At 42.3% G+C, this 14,938-nt stretch overlaps 1 protein-coding gene across 1 annotated transcript in view; it reads left to right on the top strand.

Moving 5' to 3' along the window:
• The window catches only part of LOC132398695 (protein kinase C-binding protein NELL2-like), a 305,511-nt gene that overhangs the window by 2,764 nt on the left and 287,809 nt on the right, over window positions 1–14,938 (top strand). The gene's annotated exons all lie outside the window — the stretch shown is intronic.

Below are 14,938 nucleotides of genomic sequence, written 5' to 3'. Positions count from 1 at the left end.
ATTAGTTGTTATTTAAGACTTGTGTCATGTAAACGGCTGCCCCGATAAACCGATGGCCCGATTATCCGGAATTCGTTTTATCCACCCCTGTGTTCAGAACGTTGTCCTTGCTGTCCTCCCGTGACCGTGCCGAGTTTGCAGGTGCAGAAAGAAAAAAAAAGATGAAGGAAAGGAGAGGGGAAAGATCTTCAGAAACAGGACGCTGTGTATTCTTTCCAACCCATTTGAAGAACAGATGGGAGCTCAATGCCTCTTCCAAAGGGCAGCACATCTCTGCTTAGCCGTGCTGTCTCTCATGCTCAAGGAATGGGATTTGCTTGTGAGACCAAAGAGGATTTTAAATGGGCATGACGTTTGCTTTTTTTTTGTCTAGAGTCAGATGTTGGATTGAATACACTTTTCATTGCAGTTTTTTCTAGGCTTTGCACTAAATAATTATGGTTTGGGATCTTGCCGTACACATTTCTGATATCAGAGGTGGCTGCCCTGCTGAAGTATTAGCTCAGCCGCAACGTGGTGGCTTTGGGATGCCTCCAGCATGCAGAGGGATCACCACAAGTTTCTGTAATATGAACGGCATGCACCTGTAAGAACCTTTATAAGCAGGGGGCACAAACAAAGATTTAATTTTTATTGGCACTGTGATTTGTGCAAAATAACCTGCTGGTGGCTTACAGTTATAAAATTCTTTTTGATAAAGCTCCTCTGAAACCCCTTTGGTTGTTTACCATGTTATTTATTTTTTTAATATGTTACTGAGATAAAATGCGAAATAGGCCCTTGGAGGCACACTGCCCAGCAATCCTAATTTTAATCCTAGGCTAACCACTAATCAAGGGACAATTTACAATGACAAATTAACATGCCAACAGGGAGGATGGGAGGAGAGCAGAGCACCCCACCCGGAGAAAACTCACATGGTCACAGGACAAACTTCTTACAGGTAGTGATGGGAACTGAACCTGGATTGCCTGTGCTGAGCACTGCCATACTGTGATAATGTACATTTGTATAAAGGCATTATTCAAACACAAGTCGTTGTAAGGCGATGGACCTGCTTGTTGGGCAGAAATATGAGAACACAAAAACAAAACAAGCAGCTAATTTGAACAATCATGTGTTCTAGTTTCGTAGAATACAGATTAAGCACATTCTTGCTATAAATCAAGAATTCTCTTATTTGCCACTATGCACAAAAATGATCATAGGCTCTTTTTAACACTTGATTTCTCGAAATGTGGCCGTTGCTCTTGGGGATTCTTGGGTCAGGAGGATAGTGAATCACTATCATGGAGATCTGCAGCACCTAATCTGTTATGGAGGTCTCACTGCACAGGACCCAGAAAGTTATAAACTTAGCCAGTTCCATCATGGGCACTAGATTCCTCAGCATCCAGGATATCTTCAAAAGGCAATGCCTCAAAAAGGTGGCATCCATCATTAAGGACTGCCATCACCTAGGACATGCCCTCTTCACATTGCTACCATCAGGGAGGAGGTATAGACACACACTCAATGTTTCAGGAACAGCTTCCCCTCTGCCATCAGATTTCTGAATGGGTATTGAACCCATGAACATTAGCTCATTATTTTGCTCTCTTTTTTGACACTATTTGTTTCATTATTTTATATAATTTTTTTCTTATTGTAATTCATAGATTAAAAACTTATTATATTGCAATGTACTGCTGCTATAAAACAACATATTTCATGACATATACCAATAATATTAGACCTGATAATGATTTGGATTTTATGCCAACAGCATTGATTCAACAGGCAAGCCAATAAAGACCCATTTAAACCAATCCAATCACCCTCCTCTTGGTCTGTTGCCTTAGGTAGTTGGTACATAAACTGTAGGTGATGAAGGAAATGGCAGGTGATGGAAAAAGGCTGGTGTTGCAAAGGGATAAGTCATGAATCCTTCGTTTCGAGTGCGGGCAGCAATTATGCAGACACCGTTAACAGTGGTTTGTGTATATTTAGTGTGGAGTCTAGAAAATCCATCTTTGTAGCTTCATGTTAGGGCATGTTGATAGAGAGCATACTATGATACGGAATGATAGTGTGGTACTCTGGCTGCAGCAAGACAGAACACAAAGCACTCCCAACAAGTGACTAGGATGGCTCAGCACATCACTGGGACTCAATTATTGGATCTGGAGACAATCTACATCTCTCAATGCCTGTGGCACACTCGTGACATCATTTAAAGCTCCATCCCATCCAGGATGGAGTCTGTTCAACCTCCTGCCATCTGGTAGGAGATACAGAAACATCTTAGCCAAGACAGTATGACTGAAAAACAGCTTCTTCCGAGGGTTGTTGTGCAGCTGAATAATGCCACACCCTGGATTGCCAATGGCCTTTGAGTGTTATGGACTATCAAAGTCACTTGTTACATGTAGCTATGGGAATTACAAAAAAAATTAAGCCATCCTGCATGCATTATAAATATCTGTTTAACATGGACTGGAGTAGCACTGCAATCTCATTATCTTGAGCAATGACAATGCAGTCTATTCTATCGACTAAGTGTATTGGTTCCAGGGCACAGTGCTAAATCAAGACATTCAGGTCAATCTGGGTTGTCAGGAAGGAGCAACTTGTTTCAGATAGGCAGTGATCTTATGATTGGTAATTACAAATTTAATTACCACTTTCATTAGTCCTGATAAAAGGTCAATTACTTGAAGTGCTGGTTGTTTCCCACTCTGTAGACGCTGCCTGACTAGCTGAGTACTCCAGCAATTTCTGTTTATGTTTCAGATTTTCTGCATCTGAGGTGTTTTGCATTTGTCAAGCAAAGAAAGGCAAACAGACTTTTTAAAAATAAAATATAAAACACTTTACAAAAATACACTTTTATAGATAAATGCGACAATCATTATTCACTCTGCAGTATGCTGCAGCAATCACAGAGCAAACATATATTCAAAGTTCAAAGTACATTTATTATCTAACTATGCGAACGTTATACAACCTTGAGATTCATCTCCTTATAGGCAGCCACAAAACAAGCACAAAAGAACCCACTTAAGAAGAAGACAAGCAAACACCGAATGTGCAGAGAATAAACAAAACATACAAACAATAAACACAAACATTTAGTTTCCTGAACTGGTCCGCCCACAGACCCTTAGTTCAGTGCAGAGCCGAGTAGACCTCGTGGAGCAGTACGTTGAACCAGCCCAGCTCTCGCCTCGGGGCCCTGACTCCTGACCTCTTCAATGTGGCTCAGTGCCTAAATCGTCGTTCAGACATCAGGCTCAGTTGCGTTAGTACGCTCTGAGACCTTCTCGATTCCCACAGCACTTAATTCATTGTCCAAACGTTGGATTTAGTCGCGTTGATGTGCTCTGGACCCTGGACCCTGCTGGCTAGATTCTATATGGTGTTGGGGGTTGGCAGAGGTGTACTGTTATCAGGATATTGGGAAAATATTTTAGTGTTTGTTTAGGAATATTTATTTTTGACTGAAGTAGATAGCAGAAGTGCCCCCATTTAAATATCATGGGACTGCACTCTCAGTAATGTAACATCCTTCTATACAACCAGCCCAGGCCCTGTGATTGAACCTCAGACTGGTTTGAATCTCTCAGTACAGTATCACTGACTGAACCAAAAGGGCTAGTGAGCTGAAGAAAGTGATTAAACAGAATTCTTATGGTTTATATCATCTCAATCTGCCAGACTAATAAAGGAGTTTGAACAGAAAATATGCTTGGGTCTGAACCACAATCGATGCTGGTTTGTTTCAGACTCTGGCAATAAGGTGACTTTCATTACTATGTGGTGTGTTGTATGACGTGGACAATCATGGTTAATCATGACCACTTGATTGTTCTTGTTAAATTTTGCCACAGAAGTGGTTTGCCATTGCCTTCTTCTGGGCAGTGTCTTTACAGGACCGATAACCCCAGCCATTATCAATGTGTTGGCGCTTGACCAGGTGGTTAAGGCATTGGTCTAGTGATCTGAAGGTCGCTAGTTCGAGCCTCAGCTAAGGCAACTTGTTGTGTCCTTGAACAAGGCACTTAACCACACATTGCTCTGTGACAACACCGGTGCTGTATCAGCCCTTGCTCTTCCTTTGGAAAACATCAGTGGTGTGGACAGGGGAGACTTGCAGCATGGGCAACTGCCAGTCTCCCATACAACCCTGCCTAGGCCTGCACCCTGGGCAGGAAACTTTCCAAGGCACAAATCCAAGGTCTCTCGAGACTAATGGATGCCTATATTTACCAATACTCTTCAGAGATTGTCTGCTGGGTGTCAGTGGTCACATAACCAGGACTTGTGATATGTACCAGCTGCTCCACCTCCTCCCATGGCTTTCTAAGCAGATGCTACACCTTTCCCAAGAGTGACCTGCAGCCTAGTAGAGGGAAGGAGTGTCTCACACCTTTGGTAGAGATCTATTTCCACCCAGCCACCCGCATTCTGACATTATGTACCTAAATAAGGGCTTTTGATGCATCACTCAAACAAAGATGATAGGAAAATGGGGGAGTTATATTGGATGTAGCTGATTTCGGAGTAGGTGGAGATCAAGGGTTGAATAGCCTGTACTATTTGTGCTGCAGAGAGTTGTAAACTTAGTCAGCCTCCCTAGTATTCAGGACACCCTCAGGGAGCAATGCCTCCAAAAGGTGGCTTCCATCATTAAGGACCCCCGTCGCCCAGGTCATACCTTGTTTTCATTGTTACCATCACGAAGAAGGTACAGAACCCAGGAGGCACATGCTCAATGATTCAAGAACAGCTTCTTCCTCTCTGCCATCCAATTTCTGAATGGACATTGAACCCATGAACACTACCTCAATACTTTTTTGTCCTATTTTTGCACTGCTTATTTAACTTAATGATTTAATACATCACCTTACTGTAATTCAGTTTTCTCTGTTATTAGGTATTGCACTGTACTGCTGATGCAAAGTTAACAAATTTCCTGACATATGCCAGTGATACTAAATGTGACTCTGATTCTGTGTTCTCTGTTCTAAATGGTACTTCCATTTATTATTAAACGGTACAGTACAGGAACAGATACTCTGGCCCACTATGTCTGGAACGACAATGATACCAATTCGGACTAAAACCATCTGCCTGCACACTGTCTAAATCTGTCCATATCCTATCTATTCTTGTGCACATCGAAATGCTTCTTAAATTTGTATCATTACGTTCACTTTATTTATAGATAAAGCTCTGGACATGATTTCAGCTATTTCTCATTTCCAGCAGCCACCAATTAAAAATGAAGGCTCGACTTTTCAATTTATGCACTAATGCTCCAGGGATGTTTAATGCAGTTTCGAGGTTAGCCTGCAACTCAGCAAGCAGCCATATGAAAGAGGTGGGGAGGTGTGGCTATTTCTTCCTTGAATATAATTCGGAAGAGATTGTGGAGGCATTAGTAATGATCTTTCAAGGATCACTAGATCCTGGCATGGTTCCAGGGGACTGGAAAATTGTAAATGTCACTGTACTCCTCAGGGAAGCAGAACAAAGGAAATTGTAGGCCTGTTAACCTGACCTCAATGGTTGGGAAGATGCTGGAGTCAATTGTTAGGGATGTGGTTTTGAGGTACTTGGTACGTGACAAAATAGGCCAAAGTTGGCATCATTTCCTTTAAGGGAAAATCTTGCCCGATTAATCTGTTGGAATTATTTGAAGAAATAGCAAGCAGGATAGACAAAGGAGAATCAGAGGATATAGTGTACTTGAATTTTCAGAAGGCCATCGAGAAGGAGCCACACATGAAGCTGGTTAATAAGATGAGACCTTTGTATAACAGGAAAGATACTAGCAAGGATAGAAGATTGGCTGATTGGTTAGGAGGTGAACAGTGTGAATAAAGGGATGGCTTTATTCACTGGTTGGCTGCCAGTGACAAGTGGTGTTCCACAGTGTTGGGACTGCTGCTTTTTACATTATTTGTCCATGATTTAGATGATAGAATTGATGGCTTTGTGGCCAAGTTTGCAGATGATACAAAGATAGATGGAGGGGCAGGGGCAGGGGCAGATGGAGGAAGCAGATAAACTGCAGAAGAACTAAGACAAACTAAGAAAATGGGCAAAAGAAATGGCAGATGGAATACAGTGTTGGGAAGTGTATGGTCATGCACTTTGGTAGAAGGAATAAAAGCACAGACTATTTTCTAAATGGGCAGAAAATTCAAATTTCTTTAGCTAGAGAGTGATGAATTTGTGGAATTTGTTGCCACAGGTGTCTGTGGAGGTCAAGTCATTGGGTATGTTTAAGGCAAAGGTTGATAGATTCTTGATTAGTGAAAGCATAAAGAGACACAGAGAAGGCAGGAGACTGAGGCTGAGAGGGAAATGGATCTGCCATGATGAAATGACATAACAGATTCGATGGGCTGAATGGCCTGATTCTGTTCCTATTTCTTATGGTCTTATAACCACATTTCCACCTTAAGTAGGCCCAACAACTCCTGGGCTTCCAAAATAGCTTAGACTACAGACCACCTATTCCAAACCTCATCCAGAGATCACTTTAACCCGGAGCCAATCTGTCGGAATCAGGATGGGCAGTTCATTATTTACCTCCTCAATGTTGGTGAGCACGAACCAGCTTTCCTGTTCGGTGGTCGCATATTATTGTGGCTCAGATCCCACATCCATACACCGCATGTAGGTGGTGGTTCTTTCATCCCGTGAATCAATGCTGGCCCACAGAACTTTCCAGTCACAGACAGGCAGATGAGGTAGCCATTTCACTGACTTACAGCCTGTTTGGCCACACTTTCAAATCCCCCTCCTCTCACACACCTACAGCTTCCTAGTTGTTTTATCCTGAAAACAGTATTCCTCAGCTGCTTATTAGGAGCTCTTTTCCCATTATAGGGATAATGGGATGTGCATTGATTTTAAAAATGAAGTGTATTGCGAATGATTAGAATCAACTATATGAAACTGTGGCGACATCAAAACACTTTGCCCGTTAAGCATATGTAACTCATTGCCAGCTTTTGCGTGTCAAAATGATTTGTAGAAATGGCATTTATTTAATACCCATAGGTTCTGCAAGAGTGAAAAAGTATAATTTATCATAACATTCACCAAAGTTTTTTTGATTAAGCCCTTATAAATATTCCACCTTCCAGGTTTCATCAAGAAAGCATTCAGGAGGTGTTCAATTCTGATTCAAAGACTTTTTTGTTGAATTGAAAGGGAGGAAATTGATCTCCATTTTTGCTAATGCCTTAAAAATTAAATTATTCAAGTGCAGTGTGGGCTTTGTTATTTTTCTCAAAAAATTATTTAACATCCTATCAACCTGAATCTTCCTTTGCTCATGCAAAAAGAAGATGCAGACTTTTTTTAAAGTGCCTTGCGAACAAAGCCACATACTTGTTTTATTCACTTTCAAGGGAGCGAAATCACATAAGCTGTAATGTGTTTGAGGCATCGTGAGAATGGCAGCCTACTGCTGCCTGGCCTTGAGTTCTCTCATTTGGTTCCAGGGAAAGAAACCTTATGATGTGCCACATGCTAATGAGGGCACTGTAAGCAGCTCCAATCAAACAAATTTGACAGATGTTAAAGATTTACAAGCTAAAGAAGGGCTTTTGATGATTCACTCAAACATTTATTGAGACATCAAATGTGTCTCAGGGTGAGGGCATTTGCTATGTGCCTGCTCTTGAAACTATCTGATATCTTTCCTCCTCATCATTCTTCTTTGCAGCCCTATCGATGTTACAGCATGTGGATAATTTCCCTTGAAGATTATTATTGAAACTCCTTCCAGGTCCTCATTCAGATAATGACAACTAAGCAAAGACTGTTCTGCTAATTTCCACCTGCTTCTTTTGCCAGTTTATTTGTATCTGTGTCTTCTGGTTATTCATTTATTTATGTATTGAGATACAGCGTGGAATAGGCCCTTCCAACTCTTCTGGCCCTTCAAGCCTCGCTGCCCAGCAACCCCTGATTTAACCCTGGCCTAATCACGGGACAATTTACAATGACCAACTAACCTTCCAACCAGTGTGGCTTTGGACTCTGTGGGGTGGGGGGGGGGGGGACCGGAGCACCCGGAGGAAACCCATGCAATCACGGAGAATGTATAATCTCTTTACAGACGGCCGTGGGAATCGAACTGGGGTTCGCCTGTACCATAAAGTGTTGTGCTAACCACTGCTCTACTATACCACATTATAACACTGATGCTAATGGAAGCTGGTTCTCTGTATTTTTTTCTGTAAAATTTACCCTGCTTTTGAATATCTACATTAATTGCTTCTCAGCTGAAACAACATCAGTTGCTCTCTACCTTAACTAAAATATTTAATTCTTGCTGCCATTTGAATAAATCTTCCCTCTACTCTCTGCAACGTCTTTTCATCTTTTCTAAAGTGTGGTACCCAGAATTAGACAAATTTCTTCAGCTGGGGCCTAACTAATATTTTATAAAGGCCCTGCAGGCACACCTTGCTTTTATTTTCTATGTCACTCTTTAACTGTGGATTTTCCTTTCTTTGTTAAAAGCATATCCAATTGATCTTGCCAAATTTGAGAACTTTGCACACAGGTCTCCCTGACCCTCTGTTCATAGACCTCCTTTAAAATCGTACCATCTAGTTTATTCTACAACCAGACTTAATCAGTTTTCTGGTTTAAGTTTCATTTGCCCATTAGCAGATTGCCTTTGTCCTTCTGAAGACCATTTCTATGCCATTTACTGTTAACTACATTTCAGAATTTCGTATCACCGGCAGAGATTGGGAATTGTGCCATGCAGTTGTTAATATGAGTAGGGACATCAACAGCCACTGGAGGGCACCACTATACATCCTCCAGCTGGTCTGAAAAAACTAGGCTAAGTTTGTAACTCACATTGAGCCGTAGTCAAATTGCTTCCATCTCTGGACTTCAGTTGTACTGGAAAGTTTATTTTTTGTTGGATTATTTGAACACCTTGTATAAGCGTATCACAATAAGCTTATTGACTTCAATTATCCCTATTTCTTTGTGAAAGAATTCAAAGTTGATTAAACATAACTTGTCTTATTAAAAGGAATGGTGACAATAGACAGTAGCTGCAGGAGTAGGCCATTCAGCCCTTCTAGCCAGCACCGCCATTCACTGTGATCATGGCTGATCATACACAATCAGTACCCCATTCCGGCCCTCTCCCTAACTCTCTCTTGAAAGCATTCAGAGACTTGGCCTCCACTGCCTTCTGGGGTAGAGCATTCCACATATCCACCACTCTCTGGGTGAAAAAGTTTTTCCGCATCTCAGTTCTAAATGGCCTACCCCTTATTCTTAAACTGTGGCCTCTAGTTCTGGACTCACCCATCAGCGGGAACATGCTTCAGGGTGTCCAAACCCTTAATAATCTTGTATGTTAATACCAATTATTTATCAATCCGTTCTCCCAAGTGTTGGATATACTTGACCTGGATTACAGCTCCACTATACAGTGGTTGTTCATTGTGTCCGTTGCCGAAAGGAAACCTCTGCGGGAGAGTTTTTAAAGTAGAAAAGCTACTGCACTGGAAAAGTTCCACTCTCTCAACCCTAGAAGTCTTGGGTCCAGTGGTATGAACAAGCCTTACAAACTGGGCTCTTCCTTGGTTGTAATAGATGACCATGACGTCTTCTGTCATGCCCTTTGCTGTCCATGGAGTGTTGCAGAACCATCTTTCTGACCCTTTGATCTCACTTTAGATCTCATTTGCTCAGTCCATCAGAGCTGACTTTGCATGCTGGGACGGGCGTGTCACAATCTCACGGCGTATAAGGCCGCCGGCTGTCCTCACCTGGTTTAGCCTGTCTGTCGAAGCCATGTGCCGGGGTGTGGCCTGTGCACGCAAACAGCTACAGGTGAGCGTCTGGTGAGGATCACAGGCGACTGAGCTGTCCCAAAACAAACAGGATAAACCCCCTCCCCAGTGTTGGCTACCCCTCCATGGATTGCTCGTACACCCCATGCCTCTACTGGGGCTGCACTATTAGCCCGCAGTTGCCCGGTTTCCACTCTGGCACTCAAACAGAAACAGAAGATCGTGCACAGATTGCTTTGCAATTACCACTCTTCCTCTGGTACCTAGGATGGATTTCATGGCATCTGGGCAGTTCTACTTTGAGCTCTGCAACCATTTACAACATCTCAATCCCTCCCGCATCCCCCCTCCCAGCTTCATTCCTTTCTCCTTTCCACTGAAAACATCTTCTTCCATGCTTATTCACTCAATTGCTCCCTGATTCAACAAAATGCTCACTCTTTAGTTCCTTATGTATTCCATTCTTTCCTTTGATTAATATTTAATATTCATGCATACATTAAGTACTTCTCAGTTCCTCTCTATTTGCATCTCCCTTCTACTATGTGTTCTAAGAAGCTTAATTCTTCATTAAACTTTGAATCCAGAATTGATCGCAATCCATTTTCTGCTAAATTTTAATTCAAAGTTCAATTTCAAAGTAAGATTTTTATTAAAGTACATATATGTCACCCTATACAACCCCGAGATTTGTTTTTTTGCCAGCATATTTGATAAATCCAATAATCATAATATAATCAATGAAAGATTGCACCCAACAGGGCGGGCAATCAGTGTGCAAAAAACAACAAACTGAACAAATACAAAAAAACCAGAGAAATAATAAATAAACAAGTGATAAATATGGAGAACATGAGGTGAGTCCTTGAGTGAGTCCATTGGCTGTGGGAACATTTCAACGATGGGGTGATGGGGCAAGTGAAGTTGAGCGAAGTTCTCCTCTTCAGTTCAAGAACCTGATGGTTGAGGGGTAATAAGTATTCCTGAACCTGGTGGAGTGAGTCCTGAGGCTCCTGTACCCTCTTCCTGATGGCAGCAGCGAGAAGAGAGCATGGCCTGATGGTGGGGATCTTTAATGGATACTGCTTTTCTGTGACAATGTGTAGATGTGCTCAAGTGGCGGGGAAGGCTTTACCCATGATGAACTGCAATGTATCCACTACCTTTGTAGGGTTGTCTGTTCACCGTCACTGGTGTTTCCAAACCAGGCTGTGATAATTTCCGTGCCTACTCACAAGGGAGCTCTAGCATTTTTTTAATCCTTCTCTCTCAAATGAATGTCTAGTTTGAATGTAAACTCTCTTTTCATTTACACTTTCTGTATTAATTTGATTCCAGCGCACTTGGCCAGATCCTCTAGCAATTCACTAAAACTTGCTCTTCTCTGCTTGAGAATTTTCATTATCGTTTTCTTATATTTTTATCACTGAAATTAGTCCAACGTAATGATCACCATTTACTAGATCACTGAAACATGTCTTACCTATCACATACACACAGGGAAAAGTAATGGATGAAGTTTCTGCTGGTTAGGGTTGCCCATGGATATTGCGTCCTAGCTGTTTAGATGGACAAGCCTGGGCAATACAATCTGGAGAGCAAACTCCACCCCCCCCCCACCCTTCCATGTGGCCGATGAATCCAAAGGAACAGCAGAGACCGATACAGTTTGGCAGCAGGAGTTGCCAGTCAGCGTTGAACTCAATGTAAGACTGCCTTAGGGATTCCAGCTCTGGATTTTTTGTTTGGGATTTACTGGGTATAGTGAGTATAGCCCCAAGGCAATGGAGGTTTGTGATCAGAGGTTTCCTTGTCCTAAATGAGCTGCCAACCATGGCTGACAAGCCCCATTCATGTTTTAAGGTGCTTTGTAGACACAGTTCTGCTGGGCTGAGTAGCTAAACCACACGTGAAGGCCAGGAGATGGACTTGGTTATCAGAGGCTATTTGAGGTGCACGCCATTTAACAGCTAGTGTGAGCTTGTCCTCTTGCCACCCCCTGGCTGTAAGGAACCTGTGTGTTTGTTTGCCTATGACAATAAACTTGAACTTAAATAAATGCCCTCTCTTTCTGATTGGGCTCGAATCAGACTGACCAAGAACAGCTTTAGATTCAGATGCATTTACCTGCATGTAGTCAGAAACATACAGAGAAATGTTTTGTTTTTGTTAACAATCAACACAAGCTAACGATGAGATGGGGCAGCCCACAAGAGTCGTCGCACATTCCAGCACAACATAGCATACCCACAATGCTTAGCAGAGCAACATAGAACACAACGAAACAGAACACAACAAACAACCGTAAAATGAGCCCCTTTCCTTTCTCCCTCCCTCCCATGTTCATACACAATCCCCCAGCTTCAGGACAGGCTGTGGCTGGCTGCTAGCAGACTCCTCAATGTGCAGACATTGGGCTTTGACTTTGCCTGCAGACACGCAGAGTCATGCATTCACAAAGAATTCCTTTTCTCCTTTCTCCCATTACAGCTTTAGGTATCCAATCTATATTAATTTCCCCATTACCACTACTCTAAAAGACTTGAAACCTTTTGTGAATAGCTGTAGAATTGACCCCATCTTTTTTAGTGTTCTGTAGAGCACAAAAGCCATTTCTTTGTTCCTTAATTAAGACCAAAGGTCAAAGTAAATTTATTATCAAAGTACATATATATCACTTGAGATTCATTTTCTTGCAGGCATTCACAGTAAATAGAAAGAAACACAGTAAAGTCAATGACAAAATGCACATAATAGAGACAAACAACCAATCTGCAAAAGACAAACTGTGCAAATACAAAATAAGAAAAAAATAATAATAAATAAATAAGCACATGTATTGAGAACATAAGATAAAGAGACCTTGAAAGTGAATCCATAGGTGGTGGGAACAGTTCAGAGTTGGGGTGAGTGAAGTTATCCGCTCTGGTTCAAGAGCCTGATGGTTGAGGTTCCTGAACCTGGTGGATGTTCCTGTACCAACTTCCTGATGGCAGCTGTGAGAAGAGAATAGAGTCTGGATGGTGAGGGTCCTTGATGATGGATGCTACCTTTCTGTGACAGCACTACACATAGACGTGCTCAATGGTGGGGTGGCTTTACCTGTGATGAACTGGGCCGTATCAACTAGTTTTTGTAGGATTTTCATTCAAGGGCATTGGTGTTTCCATACCAGGCTGTGATACAGCCAGTCAATATACTCGCCACCACACATCTATTCAAGTTTGTCATTTTTTTAAAATGACAGGTCAAATCTGCAAGCAAGTCACCCCTTTCTATTGCCTTAACAGTATCTTTGATCTATACTAACGTCTACTCACAAGCCATGCATCCCTATACTTCTAGATTCCTTATCTGCTCTGAATACATGGTGGTTAGGAATATTAAGTGTCTATTCCTGTCCTTACGTGAATCTGGCTTTCATTATTAGTGCTCTATCATAATTCCATATTAACACCCACAAAATGTGAGAGGAATTCAACAGCTCAGTCAGCATCTATCAAGGGGGAGTAAACAGCAGACGTTTCAGGCCGAGCTCCTTGATCATTATTTGCCGTATTCTTTAAGTGCATACACATACATTCTAAACTTCATTCAGCTTGCCCCCCCCCCCCCATTGCCCTCAGTCTCACCTCTCTTCCTGTCTGTGACCTCCTGTCTTTAAATGTCACTTTGTTTCTTCGGGTCCTCGGCCAAACTTACATTTTCCCTTCCCCTCACTGACCCTCCTGCCAAGGTAGTTTGAACCCTCATTGTTGTGAATTTAATTTTTCATTAATATTTGATTAACCTTGTAAATATATGTTGGTTGAATAAGCATTCATCTTCATTTTGAATAATTTGTTATGGGTTATATGTATAATGAATGAATTTCATACATTATCGCGCTACTATGTGATGCGTGCACACCTCACTTAAAGTAAAGACAAAGTTAGATTCGTATTTCAGACATCCGTGCCTTCCTTAGAATTAGTTTAATGGTTTGAAGTTACAGAACACAACACTCACCTACAATGCTAGATTGTAGTGTGAAATGCAGTGTGAAATGTCAGGAGGATGTTATGAGAATGCAGGGTGACTTGGACAGGTTGGGAGATGCAGTTTAATGTGGATAAATGTGAGGTTATCCACTTTGGTGGCAAGAACAGGATGGCAGATTTCTATCTAAATGGAGTCAAGTCAGGAAAAGGGGAAGTACAATGAGATCTAGGTGTTCTTGTACATCAGTCAATGAAAGCAAGCATGCAGGTACAGCAGGCAGTGAAGAAAGATAATGGCATGCTGGCTTTTATAACAAGAGGAATTGAGTATAGGAGTAAAGAGGCCCTTCTGCAGCTGTACAGGGCCCTGGTGAGACCCTACCTGGAATATTGTGTGCAGTTTTGGTCTCCAAATTTGAGGAAGGACATTCTTGCTATTGAGGGAGTGCAGCGTAGGTTCACGAGGTTAATTCCCGGGTTGGTGGGATTGTCATGTGTTGAAAGATTGGAGCGACTGGGCTTGTATACACTGGAATTTAGAAGGATGAGAGGGGATCTGATTGAAACATATAAAATTATTAAGGGATTGGACACACTGGAGGCAGGAAGCATGTTCCTGCTGATGGGTGAGCCCAGTACTAGAGGCCACAGTTTAAGAATAAGGGGTAGGCCATTTAGAACTGAGATGCGGAAAAACTTTTTCACCCAGAGAGTGGTGGATATGTGGAATGCTCTGCCCCAGAAGGCAGTGGAGGCCAAGTCTCTGGATGCATTCAAGAGAGAGTTAGATAGAGCTCTTGTAGATAGCGGGGTCAAGGGATATGGGGAGAGCGCAGGAACGGGGTACTGATTGTGTATGATCAGCCACGATCACAGTGAATGGTGATGCTGGCTAGAAGGGCCGAATGGCCTACTCCTGCACCTACTGTCTATTGTCTGCACATGTGCCACTCCCCACACTGGCACCTCTTCTCTGCCACGTGTGTGTGTGTGTGTGTGTGTGTGTGTGTGTGTGTGTATAAACATCTTTTGCACAGGACTGTAGTTCAATCATCCTGCCATGCCCATCCCTCCCACTGAGCCCCTTCCACTACTGTTCCTGTCAGCCCACTTCACCCCTCTTACTTGATC

This window comes from Hypanus sabinus, chromosome 8, assembly GCF_030144855.1.
Source record: "Hypanus sabinus isolate sHypSab1 chromosome 8, sHypSab1.hap1, whole genome shotgun sequence".
NCBI lineage: Eukaryota > Metazoa > Chordata > Chondrichthyes > Myliobatiformes > Dasyatidae > Hypanus > Hypanus sabinus.
The sequence above is the reverse complement of the archived record's forward strand: the minus strand, read 5'-3'. Positions and strand labels throughout refer to the sequence as shown.